General features: G+C 35.7%; 1 non-coding gene across 1 annotated transcript; it reads right to left on the bottom strand.

The window, feature by feature from the left end:
* Window positions 1-12930: 12930 nt before the first annotated feature.
* LOC141676117 (small nucleolar RNA R71) lies at window positions 12931-13037 on the bottom strand. Its single transcript, XR_012556724.1, has one exon. It is a non-coding gene; the product is annotated as a small nucleolar RNA R71 (small nucleolar RNA).
* Window positions 13038-15635: the final 2598 nt, after the last annotated feature.

The raw sequence follows: 15635 nt of genomic DNA, 5'->3' as shown, positions 1-15635 counted from the left end.
GCAAAGAAGTCTAAACAAAAGAAAGAACAGTTTGCTATCTTGGCCAAGCTACAGGCTGTGAATTCTTCTCAACAAATTTCCTCTCAACCATCTCAAGCTGCTGAATCAAAGAAGAAGATTGAAGAGCAGAAGAAATCCCCAAGAAAGAAAGAACTGGCTAGAAGAACAAAAAGGAAATTGGATGTTGTTGACAAGGAATTGGAAGATCAATTTCCTAAGGAATCCACTCAAGCTTAAACTCAATCATCAAAGCCTTCTGTGGTATTTGAAGATATAAGGGTGGTGGACCCCTACAGGAACATACATGGAGAGCCTATTGTGCCAAAGGATGAGCCAATAGAGTGGGATAAATTACCAATTCCTGATTTCAACTTGCCAATTCTTACTAAGCCAAAAAGGACAAAATCAAGGGCAGTCAAGAAAGTGAAGCTGTCACCTCTCAAATCCAAGTTAGTAGTCAAAGCTCAACCCAAGGTCAACAGGGGAGACTACTTGTACTTGTGTGACATCAAAGAATTCTCAGATCTAAACCTTTATCTGGAGGAGCTGGATGAAGTAAGGGCAATTGATGCATACAGAAACCTACCTGAAAGGTTGGTGTTTAAGTACAAAGGAGGAAGGGAGATTCAATGGCCTCTTCACAGGATTCTTCAAGAAAGCCAAGCTGTGTTGATTAAAGTCTATTCATCCTTCAAGAAAAACTTTGGGTTCAATGTAACTGCAAGAAGATTAGTATTGAAGAAGATTGAAGAGCTAAGGAGTGTTAGAGCCAAAGATGCACTTCCCAAGACTCTTATCATCCCATACACAGGGAGAAGAGTGCATCTAAGGCCCTACTGGCTGATGGAATTCATGGATGACAAGGGTGTGAGAAGATTCTTCAGACTAGAAGACCAATTGAGTATCTCTAGCAATGAGACTCTCTTGGAGATGCAAGAAATGCTAGATCTCTCAGAATCTGATGAATTAGAATTCCACAGGCAGCTCCAGAATCAAATTGAAGAAAACAACAGAAAGCTTGGAAGAAGATCCAGACCTTCAATAAACTAGAAAAATCTGCTCAGGCTAGAGGAGCATCTTGAACTGACTGTGAGCCAAACCTTATACATTTTGTTTAAATTGAAGCACTTTCAGTTTTATCTACTTATCTTTAAAGATATATGTTTAGGATGTTTTGTAATCATCAAGTGTCTCTTAATTTATGGCTACAACTCCAGTAGACATAAATTGGGGGAGATTGTTGTGAATATGTTGTGTACTTGATGATCACTTAAACAAACTGTCTAAGTAGATTTTACTTTGAAATTATGTAGCTCTCGACGGATAAGAATTATAGTCCCGACGGATAACTCATTATAGTCCCGATGGATGATTAACTTATTATCCATCGAGTGAGTAGCTTATGTAATAATAAGTTTGTAGCACAGTGATGTATGCACCTTTGTAGAGAATCTGTAGTAGCATATAAGTCATGTTGACTTTAACTAGATATGCAGAATAGGTTGATTAATTGTACATAAGCAATGTCATGTAATTCTGTATAAGTGAAATGAAGTCAAGTGCCAAAATAGCTACCAACGGATGATTAACAAAGCCTTCGACGGATGATCAAATGACTATTAACGGATGTTTAACATAGCTGTCGACGGATGATCAATCATGTCATCGACGAATGATCATATCAAGAATTCAAACATCAGTTGAACAGTGAAAGCTGACACACAGCCGTCGAGTTGGATACAAACACACTGTGGAAGCCCATTAACTGGGTAATAGAGGACGAAAAGCAGCAAAGATCAAGAGTGTTAGATTTTATATTTGTTCAGTCTTTTTGACTTTTTAATCTTGGTAATATATAAAAACCAAGAGAGTAGCAAATAGAAATATGACTGAGATAGCTGAGAAATAAAAAAAATAGAGAAATCTTTGTAAGCATAATCTTTAGCATTTCCTGTATTCTCAGTAGTTCCATTTGTAAGCAGCTGTGAGCATTTCTGCACACAGAGTCCTCTCGATATATTATATATATATATATATATCTCTAGTGGAATTGTTTAAATCCACCAGAAAGTTTTTAAAGACTCTTGTTTTTAATTACTTATGTTTTGATTCATTCAAGTTTACATTCCGCATTGTGCTAATCAAAACAAATATATCTATAATCGAGTTAAACATTTTTATTTCAAGAAAAAGGTTCAAGAATTCCATTCAACCCCCTTCTGTAATTCTTGCTATATTGTTAAGGGACTAAAAAAAACAAGATCACAATCTGAGATTGATCCCAAAGACAAAGGGAAAGGAAAAGTTGATGAACCAACCAATTTACTAAAATTCCTCAAATTCTGATAAAACCAGTGTGTAAAATGGTTCAAGTTACTGATGATAATCTTGCTGAAGATAAAGATGTTCAAACTCTGAAAAGAAGGAAGATTTCTGAAGAATCAAAGACAACCTCTGACATGGCTCAAGTTGTTCAGAGTCAAGAACAGCAAGCTATAACAGTAATATCAAGTTCTGATAAATTCATCAAGTCAACCTCTGACAGTGCTCAAGTTGATTTAGACAAGATGGAAGTAGCTGATAAAAAGAAACTTCTGTGGAAAAATGTCAAACCATCAGATCCAAAGCAAAGCCAATTGTTGTCTACCTTCATGACTATTGGGTTAAATGCTAGAGAACCAAGAGACAGGGCTGGACTAGGTTCTGATGAAGCAAAGATCAAAACAGGAGTTGAAGTTGCTACTAGAGATCCATTTTTATTGACTGACAGACCTCTTGAAGATGTTACACAGAAACATCTTGATAATGTAATCTCTGTTCAAGTGGTACTAGATGCTCATGACAAACACAATGTCAAGGAAAATCTGATTCTATTTCTTGAAGATGTAAGGACATATCAGATGTCAGAATCAGATGTGCTAAACAAATCATTGAAAGAACTTTAATTCTTTTATTACCTTTTAGAGGTAAAGTCTGATATTACCAGGAGATGGTCAAACTTCATATTGAAAACCATCATAGATAAAGCAAGAATTTCTGGTTCAAGAGTTACAGAATTTATTCCTAGTATTGTTGAAAATGATGGAAGTGAAACTCCAATGAAGAAGGATTCTGCTAAGCTTGAAGTGTTACTGAATGAAAAATGTATGTGCTACAATGAAGATTCTTTTCATCCTAGGGTAATAAGACTGAATGATGGTTTAGAAAGAAGCCATATCTCTGCTTTAAGGACTGCAATCTACCATATTGGAAGTCAAAATGAAGAGATGAAGCAAGTCAAGACTGCACTCTCTCAAGTCCTGAGAATTAAAGAAGAAAAGCTGATATCAAGCTTTGTCAAGAATCATTATGGATTCAGATTGACTCAGTGAGATTGGTAAAAGCTACAAGGAATGTAAGTTGTAGTTAGTTATCTAGTTAAACTCTTATTGCATTTGTACTTAAATGTTTTTGACATCATCAAATCTATTAACTTGTATATTTTGCATAATTTATAAGTTGGGGGAGATTGTTAGATATATTTGAGATGTCATGTCTAATATGATTCATGTTTAGTTTTTAGATCTTAACAAACAGGACATATCAGGACTTACTGAAATCAGGACTTAATGGAAGTCAGAATTTAATATCAGAACTTAAGGTCATATCAGAACTTAAGTGCGGGAAGACTTTCATATAAGGAAGGAAGCTGATTTATAGTAGAAGATCGAAACTAAGCCAAAAGAAGATATGCATGGAAAGAGTTAAAAGACTGGAAGACTTGTAGAAGATATCTGATTGATATATTTTAGGAGACATAATTATATTCCGTATCAATTAGAAGTTATCTTGTAACTGTGTACTATATAAACACAGACTTAGGATTTACACTATATGTGTTATCATTATCGAGAAGATTATACATTGTAACCTAGCAGCTCTTAGTGATATTTGTTCATCACTGAGAGAGAACAACAATTCTTATTGTAACAGAGTTTATTCAATATACTTGATCTTTGTTATATACTTGTGTTAAATCGATTTGATTGTATTAACACTGTATTCAACCCCCTTCTACAGTGTTGTGTGACCTAACACAATAGACACCTTTCAATATGATCTCACTGAGATAAATTAAGTAAAAGAAGTATTCAACTCAACTATTTGGTCCATACATAAATATACAAAAGCAATCAATCATTGATTAGTTTAAGAGTACTTCCTCAATAATAAAAAAAACCACAAGTTAATAAACATAAGATAAACCACAGTTTGCATTCCATCTAACCCACAGTTTAAACTCTAAAGAAGATAGAGAAACGACCTACACCAATAACATCTATAGGTTATCAATCAAACTCAACATTAACCAAATAAATTTACTAAAATTTTGAAACTTATATTCTGATTTTTCTAAAGAAGATAAGAAAAACTAGGGTGACTAACTACATTGATCAAGGCTGGGCCAAATTTAGATTATCTCTCAATTGCAAACTCTTACAAAGTAATAAGTCATTATGGTAAATATAAATTATACTTATATGTGAAACCTCTATTTTTCAATCATATCTTTTCACATCTAGAAAAATTGATGTGGACAACATGGCTAATTCCAAGTATCATGGAATCCAGGAAGACAAAGTGAATACAATCAGAAAAATGGTCAGGATTTGCTCTCTGTTCTGGGATACGATCAATTCTATGAATATAAGGACGTGCATATTATCGCAACTGAGATAACATAGTTATGCCAGGTATATAATTTGGGTTGCTCATATCAGTATCAAACACCTTCATTTGGTCTAATTATGAAAAACTAAATTAAACATAAAAGATATACCTATAACTAAGTATGCCAGATTTAGTACTAAAACAGGGAAAACAAGTAAAGAATAACCCCTAATTAAAACCTCTAAAATTAAAAATCCATCAAGTTAAAAAAAAACCTAATTAAAAATCCTAAATTAGAAAACCCATAATTTGAATACTCACGAATTGATATGAATGTGATACGAAGGCAGGATCTCACAAATCGTATAAAATTAACATGATGGTCAGGATTGGCTTTATGAAATTCGTTTGATTATTTTGTTTGATTCAAAGGCGGAGTGATTGGTTACCAGTGTGGTTCAAAGTGCTTACTCAATTTGCCCAGACTGGTTCTATAAATTGCCTCGATCAGTGCAGTGACGGATGGACGCATTGTGTCGCATAAATAAATTACTCCTATGATAACTTACAATATGTTTACTTCAATAGCGCTTCTATAACTGTTACCTAGATATTTAAAAATAAATTAAAAATAAAATTAATTTACTTAGAATACACTATCATATATAACACTTGCCCAAACGCTATACAACTTAAAACTTACATAGCACTTGCCAAATAAACGATATGTTAGTATTAATTTTTAATTTATGTATATTTTTAATATTACTTGGTATGACCTTGCATAGCATTTTTTTTTAAAAACGTTATGTAAGTTGCTTTCTTGTATAGCACATAAAAAAGAGCTATTTAAGTAGTGTTTCCTAAGTTCAAATTTGTAGTAGTATATCCACCGAAAGAGAAGATGGAGATATCAAGAAGAAACGAGTTTGTGCTAGTACACATCAAATCCTTGAGTTCAAGCATTCGTGTGAATACCGATAGAGCGTAGATCGCGAGAGCGGGATGCGTGGTGATTGAATAATCTTTGGATCTCCACTATTCAACCAATTTGTAAAGCTTCTTAAGGTAAACAATCTGAGCTATGAATTAAATATCTATTTTCGCATGGATCCTGCGATGGGTTTCGAAAATTCTGGTTTTTCACATTTTTAATTACTGTTTCCGTTGTGTTTATGTACTCGAAACCCTTCACTATGATCTCTAATAAAACTCACCACCTCTATTTATTAATTCTAGTTCTAGGTATCAAAATTAGAAAAACTGAAATAATAAAGGTTGGCTCAGTTAGTTAAAGAGGGGATAACTATCCTCTTGGTCACAGGTTCGAATCCTACGGGAGGAGAATTTATGATTATGCCTCCTGAGTCAGAGCATGTCGCTTAAATGCGGTTTACCTTGGTTCACATGGTTTGCAGGCTATTGCGTGAGCCCGTGGGGTTTACCCAGTGCGCACCCGGAGGGTAGAGGCTGTGGGTTCCCTACGATAAAAAATAGTTCTTCCCCAACACATTTAATTCACACAACCACCAATATGAAAATCACAACTTCACAATATTAAAGGTGTTTGATACTCAAATTCATATCAATCAATGACGAAATTAATGTTAATTACTACTGTAGGATGATATATAATACAGGCTTGTATGTATTGCATGTATGGTTTTGTCGATGGATGAGGTTAGAGGAGGGAGGGGGGACGGGAGAGAGAGAGAGAGGTGATGACTCTGATAACAAATTGATCGAAAAAGGTTGACGGGGAAAATCAGATTTGGGTTTGGCAAGAATATAACAAATGATACGTAAAAATGAGTGAACTGAATTAGTTTCTTGAATTTATTTTAATATTGGTTTCTATTTGATCATTTTCCTATATATATATATGTATATATTAATTTATTTATTTTAAAAAAAGTAAATTATGATAAAAATAATGTCGAAATCCAAAAAAAATAGAAAATTAAAGAACATATGCATTTTGACATATGCATGGCATGTTCTTAAAATAAAATTTTAAAATAAAATAAAAGATAAGCACATATGTTTAATATTATATATGGTCGCGGTCCTGCCATATCCTGTGGGGGCATATTAGGGCAGAGCAAAAAACCTAAAATCACCTGAACCGAAACCGGTACAAATCGAAAAAAAGTGAGCTAAAACCGAAACGGATAAGTTAAAAACCGAACTAAAATCTTGTGTGCGGTTCCGTTATTAGTTAAAATCGAACCGAACCGATTATATATATATATATAATATTTATATAAATTTTAACCAAATTTAAACAACTATATATGTGATATTTTATAGGTTGGTACAATGTTAATTCATTTGTACATTGATAAGTTGATTTTAAATCTACTTGGAACACTTCATTACAAGATTAAGTTGGTGTTTTGGACTCAAGTTGTTGGTATTTTTGATATATTTTTGTGTTATTGCATTTCAGGCATCGGTTAAATGAAGAAAGGAGATTTTCAGGAAAATATGCTGAAAAGAGTTAATAATTGGAAGCTTAGGCCATTATCAAGTTGTAGAGAATCTCGTTAGCTTCGCGTGGGCAGTAGAATCGCCTAATTCTGACGAGCAGAACTCAAGATACGGCCAAAAGAAGAATTAGCAGAAAAATCCAGAAGTCAGGCGCGGCCGCCCCAAAAACCAGCGCGGCCGCCCCGCCTTTCTGCCAAAAAAATAGCGCGCCCGCGCTGATTTGAGCGCGGCCACCCCGCCCTTTTTGCCCCGATTTTAGTAGAATTTGATGATTTTGAGGGTCCATGTAATAACCCCAATTTTTTGGAAAATTTTGAAACCCGGATGAATAGTAACTTTTGCTGACAATGCTGATTAAGGAAAATTATCAGACCACGTTATATAGGAGTACTGTTATGGAAATTCTAAGATCGTATTAGTATTCCGTAAAGTAAATGAGTGTATATAAAGGTCATTAGAATTCGGATCCGGACACTTTATTTTTTTCCCGAAAATCCACCAGATACAGAAAGAATTGAGTATAAGGTAACAGAATAAAAAGGATTTAAATTCAAGGATTTTAAGAGAGGATCATAAAAGGAATATAATGTATTGAGAAAGGTTAAGGGAACCCAAGTAATAAGATCCCGGGTATGATCCCTCAAACGATAAACGAGAACGAAAGTTAAGCGAACCGTATAACAGATCTGTGGTCATTAGGCAAGCAATTAGGAGTTAATCAAGGAGGTTAGGGATGATGATGTCATCAAAACAACAAGAAGAAGACAAGTGTAACAAGATGACCTAAGCTTGATGACCTAAGCATGACAAGTGGGAAGGATTGGTTGGTTGATTGTGAGCCACACATTTTTCACCATGGTAAAAATTTAATTTATTTCCAAGACAAAAGGAAGCAACCAACCAACAAATATCATAACACAAATACAAATTGAAAGTTGACTTTCCCATTTCAAGAAGAAAGCTCTCGGCTAAAACAAACCCAGCAACTTCAAACTGCCATATCTCCTTCAATACTCACTCAAATGTTGTGTTCTATAGTTCGTTGGAAAGGTATTGAGATGGCCTACAACTCTTGTTCACAAGTCTCTTCCAAATAAGCATGGTAAGACTCTAATTTTTACAGTTCTTTAAATCGGACTTTTAGAAACTTCAAAGCCTAACTTTGTGTTCTTGATTTCTTTGGAAAGATCATGCTTGTAGGAGGCTCCATAAGGCTTCCTAGTAACTTTCCACCCTCCAAGAAAGGTAAAATCTTCACACCCTTTAGTAATAAGTTTGAATGTTGAAGTTTGGAGATGGTTTGGAGATGGTTTGGATGGATGAGTAGTAATTTGAATGATAAGCATGATTCGAGCTTAATTGTTAAGTAGTTTAGTTGAATTTGGAGATGTTATAATATATGATTGGATTGAGATCCTCGAGCTTATTATGACTGAAATCAGTAGTATTGATGTGTATCTTGAGTTGTTGTTGATTGGTAGTTGGATTGATATGATTTGGAATGGTAAAAATTTGGGAAATCGCGTAAACATAGCCGTCGTAATGTCCGATATACTTTAGACTGTTTTTGCTCTTAACATCAGGACCCGAGAACTCCCTGTTAGGTTTTGACCATTGCCATGATTAGATAGTTCATGTTACGAGCTTCGTTTTGATATGTGGTTCGCTTAAATCCGATGTACGGTTTAGGAGAAACGACCATTTTAAGTAACGACGTTTCGCGACCGAACCATTACCCCTCGCCTTACTTTGAAACCTTAGTTAAGGACCTTAAATGACAAATTGGGGTAATAAAAAATTATGTAAAGTGGATTAGGCAGTTGGTAAGGTACTCACGAAAGAATCGCCTTAAAACCCTTAATGGTTAATTTATTAAAAATGGTGGAGCCGAGGGTACTCGAGCGACTTAAGTACATCGTTAAGCGCAAAAGCGAACGTTAGGACTCTAAATGGTTAAAGTCAAGTTTCTTAAGCGACCGAGGTTTAATTCCGACTTATGTTGTTGTTTATAGGTTATCGGACCCACTCTAAGCTTAAGTCTATCCGGGAGCACCAGGCAAGTTTTCTACCCGTATAACTGTTGTTGTGATGTATATGTGTATATGAATGATCTTGTGATAAATGCATATTTGTTATTAGCAAATTCTTGCGATATATTGTAGCATGTGATATGGTATATATGCATGCCTGTTTCGTATTCTTGATTTATATATCTGTTGGTTCAAATGCTTATTAGTTGCATAATACCTATGCTAGAGATAAGCGGTATTTGAGTATACCCTTAGTATAGGGGATCAAAAGGACTTTTTCTAAAACCGGGAGGCGAGGCTCCCGAGTATAATATATATATATATATAAGGTTTATTCGATAACCTTATATTATTTAATAAATATTACTTAAATATTCATTCGAGGGCTTATGACTCAGTTTATATTATTTAATGAATATTATTTGAATATTCATATGAGGACCTATGACTCCGATTATTTTCTGAGATATATTCTTTATTTTATTAAAGAATAAGGTGTCGATAATCAAACTTATTTTTTATTATTCAAATAAAGATAGTACTTTTGTATAAGTATATCTTTGGTTATTTAATACTCATTTCAAGTATAAGTTTTACAACTTCTACTTCAATTATTTGTATAAAGATTATTCCTTAAGGGAATATTATTTAAATAGTAATATTCAGATATTTTCTAATATATTGGGACTGATTTACTTTATTAAATCAGCATAACTCCAAACACTCTTTAAAGTGTTTTCGAGTCTTCAAAATGATTTCTAAAAGTTAGGGCGGATCCCAAAACTCATTCTTTTATATTTAAGATCCTCCTTTCGAAGGGGATTTAAATACTCGCTCAAAACCTGGGGGATCCGGCTCTGTGGTGTATTTTACATTCGCAACGTGGTTGCTATTTTGAGAAAACAATTTGATTACTTGCCCAACGTTCGGGAAGTAAGTCCATCTAATTGAGTCGGCATAAGCGACAGGCCGGGGTACGGTCTATCAAAGTGTAAGTGGCTGGGTGGCAGTCCATCAACGTGTAAGAGGCCGGGTGGCGGTCGAGCACAAGGTCCTTATGTGGCCAGGGTGATGACCGGTGGGGGATTCATCCATCTACTAGTAGAAAAGGTTACTTATTGGTATCTTTGCCTGATCAGCAAGATATCGGGTTTATGCCAAAATTCTTTTCCTTTCCAAAATTCATTGGATGTTACAAACTCTGTTCATACTTTACATAACAGAGGTTTCAGGAAATGTTTAAGAGATATATATGTGGATATATATATCGGGACTAAATAAAGTATCTCGTAACTTTATTTCATTCAATAATATTTCAAAGATTGAATCTATTCAAATCTTGTCTTGTAGTCTCATATATGTGATGAACTTTTGAAACTAATTATAACTTGAACGGTGGTAGTTCGAGTAGTATTCGGAAAAGATATAAGTATATTGGAGTATCTTGTAACTTCATCTTTTAAACTTATATCCATTATATGATTATCTTGTGCATGTCAAAGATTTTCGGAAAAACGTTGAGACAAGGTTAAATATATGAGATCACCTTGCAACGATATTTTATACAGTTATAAACGGGAACTCTGTGTATATTATACATGTCAGAGGATTTCAAAGATTGTGAAAAGTATATATGTATATATATACTGAATATTTTGCGACTTCATCGCATTAAGATATCAAACTTGGTCCATTTCTTTTGACCAAGGCTTTCATGAGTACTATGAGAAGGCTCATATATTGTTAATCATTATACATATTATTTTGGTGGGCTTGCTGCTCACCCTTGCTTTCTTCTTTCATCACACAATAACAGATAGAAAAGATGAACAGGACCAAGCTCCTAATTCGCGAGCGGAAAGGAAACGTTCCGCAGTTTGTAGTAGGCGTTGATGCCGTTGTAGCTGAGGTAGGATCTACCAATAGGCTAGGCTTTCAACTTTTGATGTACCAGACTTATGTATATTTATGAATTGTAATAATGGCAAGGAAAATGTAAATTTATTCAGAAACCCTTTTAAGGTGTATTGGCATATAATTGTGGAATAAAATGACTTGTGATTATTTTTGAATATTCATCTCTGAGACTATAACTTGTGGTGTGTGTGTTTATGGTGGGGTCACAGAACAGAATAGTTGATTATTTATTAAGATTGGGTGTTATTAAGGGAAATGGAACTCGTGACAACCCGGATCCCCGACCCCGGATTTGGGGGTGTTACAGTCCAGGTCCACTAGGGGCTTATATATAGTGATAAAAAGACGTTTTTAACAACAATGAGACCATGTAGAGCAATACGAAGACCTAGAGAGCATAAGACGGCTACAGAGAAGAAGACTTTCATAATCTTCAATATAGTTGATACTTTGGATGCTTGTTTTCGATTTATCTTTGAACACTAGTACTCTTATATTATTTATTATCATGATTTCATTGGAACCCATGGTGACGATGAGTTCGGTTATGAACTAATCGTTATCGTGGAGTTCTAACGGATTTACTTATGGATTTCTATAGTTAATTTGTTTCAATATCTTGGTGTGTGGTGATTGATTGATATCCTAGTATTGGTTGTGATTATTCGTCTTATGTGCGTAGCTAACATATAAGATAACACGTAATCTTTATTGAAGCGACAGTGAATATAGAGGTTTAGAACTTGCCATGCTAGCATAGGTTCATGTATAATTGTTATGCATGATTTGTAGGTAATTTTAACCATCTTACTTGCCCTATGTAATCACGATAGATAACTTGCGTAGTAAACCTTAATGTTGTCAAATTCTATAGACATATAGGGTCTCAATATAATTGGTGTCTATTCAGCTTCTATCTCTTTTATGGATGTCTGGTAGTAAGGTATTCTTACAATGAAAGTTGGCATTTACTAGTTTCGTTTAATCTGATTAGTTGTCATCACCATTACTTGCTAAGATTAAGAACAATGACTTTGAATGAAGTATTTAATGAAGTTAGAATCCCATGTTTGTCTCATATATTTAATTCAATCACTTTTAATCTCTTAGTTAATTGCATGTTAGTTTAATGTTAGTCATAAACATCTCAACTTGTTATTGTCTTAGCATTGAGCGATAACCATACCATTGTTGTATAGGTGCATAATCTTAAGTTAAATAAAAGAGTCTTTGTGGGTACAAATTTGATTTATATCTTATACTACTTGCTAACGCGTATACTTGCGTGTAATTTTAGCGCGTGTTTTCTCTCTAACAAGTTTTTGGCGTCACTGCCGGGGACTCGTTGTTAATTTTTAGTTTATGTACTTGACATCAGTGGTCGTTAAAGTTCACTGACTCGGATATTTTACTTACTAGTTACTTAATCGTGTGTTTCAGGTACTCTATTTTTTATTGCAATAGGAGAACCGGCAGCAAATCCGAAAGCGTTGATGGATTTTTCTCAACTAAAGTTCAATGACATTCAATCTAGCATTGTAAGGCCAGCTATCGCAGCTAATACCTTTGAGATCAAGCCTGTAATAATTCAGATAGTCCAAAACTTAGTTCAGTTTGGGGGTTCTCCAACGGAAGATCCCAATATGCATATTAGAGATTTCATCGAGATCTGCGATACCTTCAAGTTCAATAATGTTTCCGAAGATGCTGTGAAACTGAGACTTTTCCCATTCTCTCTGAGGAATAAAGCTAAGAGCTGGTTACACTCTCTACCAGCTGGTTCTATCACTACTTGGGAGGATCTTGCTTAGGCTTACTAAATTCTTCCCTATGGCAAAGAGCTGCACTCAGGAATGCTCTTACTCAATTTGCGCAAAAATTGGGAGAAACTCTATGTGAAGCTTGGGAACGCTACAAGGATTTGCTTAGGATGTGTCCTCATAATGGAATGCCTAATTGGATGATCATTAATTGCTTTTATAATGGTTTGGGAGCACAGTCTAGACCTATGCTCCATGCAGCATCAGGTGGAGCATTATGGGCAAATAGCTATGATGAAGCTTATGCTCTAATTGAGATGATGACTGTGAATGAATATCAGTATCCAACCCAGAGATTTCCACAGGGCAAGGTAGCAGTTCTTGAAGTGGATACAGCTACAGCTATAGCTGCTCAGCTAAAGGCGTTGTCTATGAAGATCGATTATCTGGCTAACTATGGAGTTCATCAAAAGACAAGTGTTTATGAGCTTTATGCAGGTTCACATGCGATGGAGCAATGCGCTATATCTAGTGAATCAGCTCAGTTTGTGAGCAACTTTCAGAGATCACAACAACCAATGCCAGACACTTATCATCCTGACAACTGAAATCATCCTAACTTCAGCTGGAGCAACAATCAGAATACGATGCAACAACCGTTCCAGCAGCTTGGAAACAAGGAATTCAATCCTCCCGGTTTTCCGCAACAATTTGAACCAAGACAATAACTCCAACTTCAACAACAAACTCATGGAGGTGCATGTCTATCTTCGAATGAAAAATCTGAATTGGAGGAGTTGCGGCTTATGTGCAAAAGCCAGGCTCTTATATGCCAAAGCCAGGCTGTTTCTATCAAGAATCTGGAGAACTAAATAGGGCAAATTGCTAATGCCTTATTGAATCGACCATCAGGAACGCTTCCTAGTGATACAGAAGCCAATCCAGGCAAGAGGGAAGTTAACGAACATGTGAACGCCATCACCCTGAGGTCCGAAAAGGTCGCAAGCACCCAATTTCAGCAAGATGAAGAGTCTGAAAATTCTCTCCATAATGCAGGTGCATCTGCACCTTTGCCAAATCCGGAAAATGTAATTGTAGCTAAAAAAGTGGTGCAGAAGGATGCCGAGGTGGAACCGAAGAAGAAAGCTGTTGAAAGTAATCATCCTGAGGGTAATAGAGGGGATAAACAGGTTTACCCACCTTCACCATTTCCTAAAAGGCTTTAAAAGCATAAGTTCGACAAGCAATTTGCCAAGTTTTTGGAAGTTTTCAAGAAGCTGCATATCAACATACCTTTTGCTGAAGCTCTAGAACAGATGCCGAGCTATGCTAAGTTCATGAAGGGTATTCTATCTCGGAAGCTAAATCTTGAGGAGTTGGAAACTGTTGCTCTAACGGAAGAGTACAGTGCTGTGCTGCAACAGAAACTACCTCCTAGGCTTAAAGATCCAAGAAGCTTCACGATACCTTGCACCATTAGTAATTTGTCCTTCGATAAGTGCTTATGTGACTTTGGAGCTAGCATCAATCTGATGCCCTTATTTATCTTCAAGAAACTTGGTTTACATGATCCAAAACCTGTGAACATGTCTTTGCAGTTGGCCGATCGGACCATCACTTATCCACGAGGTATAGTGGAAGATGTCTTGGTCAAGGTGGACAAATTCATCTTCCCTGCTGATTTTGTAATTCTGGATTTCGAGGAAGATAAGAAGATTCCCATCATCTTGGGAAGACCATTCTTGGCTACCGGCCGAACTATGATCGATGTACAAAAAGGAGAGCTTACAATGAAGGTTCAAGATCATAAGGTCACTTTTAATATGTTCAAGGCAATAAAGTTACCCACAGATCAAGATCAGTATTTTAAAGTAGAGCAGGTCGACTCTGACGTGAATTCAGAGCTTGAGAAATTGTCAAATTCAGATACTTTAGAGAGATCCTTAATAAGGGAATCAGTTATTGAAGATGAAAAATGAGCAGAGCAACTGCAGGTTTTGAATGCACCTCCGTGGAAGAGGAAGTTGGATACACCATTCGATTTTCTGGGGTTAGCAGAGCTGAAAATTTCTCAGGAGTGTCTCAAGTCGTCTATTGAAGAAGCTCCCATAATTGAGCTCAACCCACTGCCAGATCACTTGAGTTATGCTATCTTAGGTGCACCCCCTGACAAAGGGTTGGAAAATATCTATAAAAATCTCAATGGTGACCGGTCGGTTCCTCCCATGCTTACAGATGGTCCCTCTCGTGCACCACAGACAGCTGATAGGTTTGGTTTTGGTGATGCGCAGTATAGAAGGTTGATTCGGTGTATTGAGGCCATGCATGACATCCACCAGTGTTTTGTTGAAGATTTGACACACGCTTGTGGTACCGTTTTCTGAGACACTGGTCTCGAAGTTGATTGGCCACCTGATCCTCCACCCAAAGAGGGTGATCCTCCCGCTAACTAGGTATGCCTGAAATCCTTATTATTACCTTCAATGAGGATATTGAAAATTTTAAGTTTGGGGGTGATAATGTAAGGATTAGTTTGTATGTGTCCATATAGATTCATGTTGCATGTTCAGTTGTATTTCATTCATATTTTTGCATGATTGTTCATATAGGACATGTTTGTTTGTGTTTTTATGTGAGTTCATATAGTTGTATTTGCATGCATATAATATGATCCCTTAGGTTGAGCTATTTCTGATCGATAAGTTAATGTTGATTTGAGTGTGGTGATGAAGAATATAGGGTTATTTAAGTCTAATAAATTGATTTGCATGCCCGGAAAAAAAATCAC

The sequence above is a fragment of the Apium graveolens genome, chromosome 7, assembly GCF_009905375.1.
Source record: "Apium graveolens cultivar Ventura chromosome 7, ASM990537v1, whole genome shotgun sequence".
NCBI classification, from domain to species: domain Eukaryota; kingdom Viridiplantae; phylum Streptophyta; class Magnoliopsida; order Apiales; family Apiaceae; genus Apium; species Apium graveolens.
Note: the sequence above shows the minus strand (reverse complement) of the source record. Positions and strands in the feature narration are given on the sequence as shown.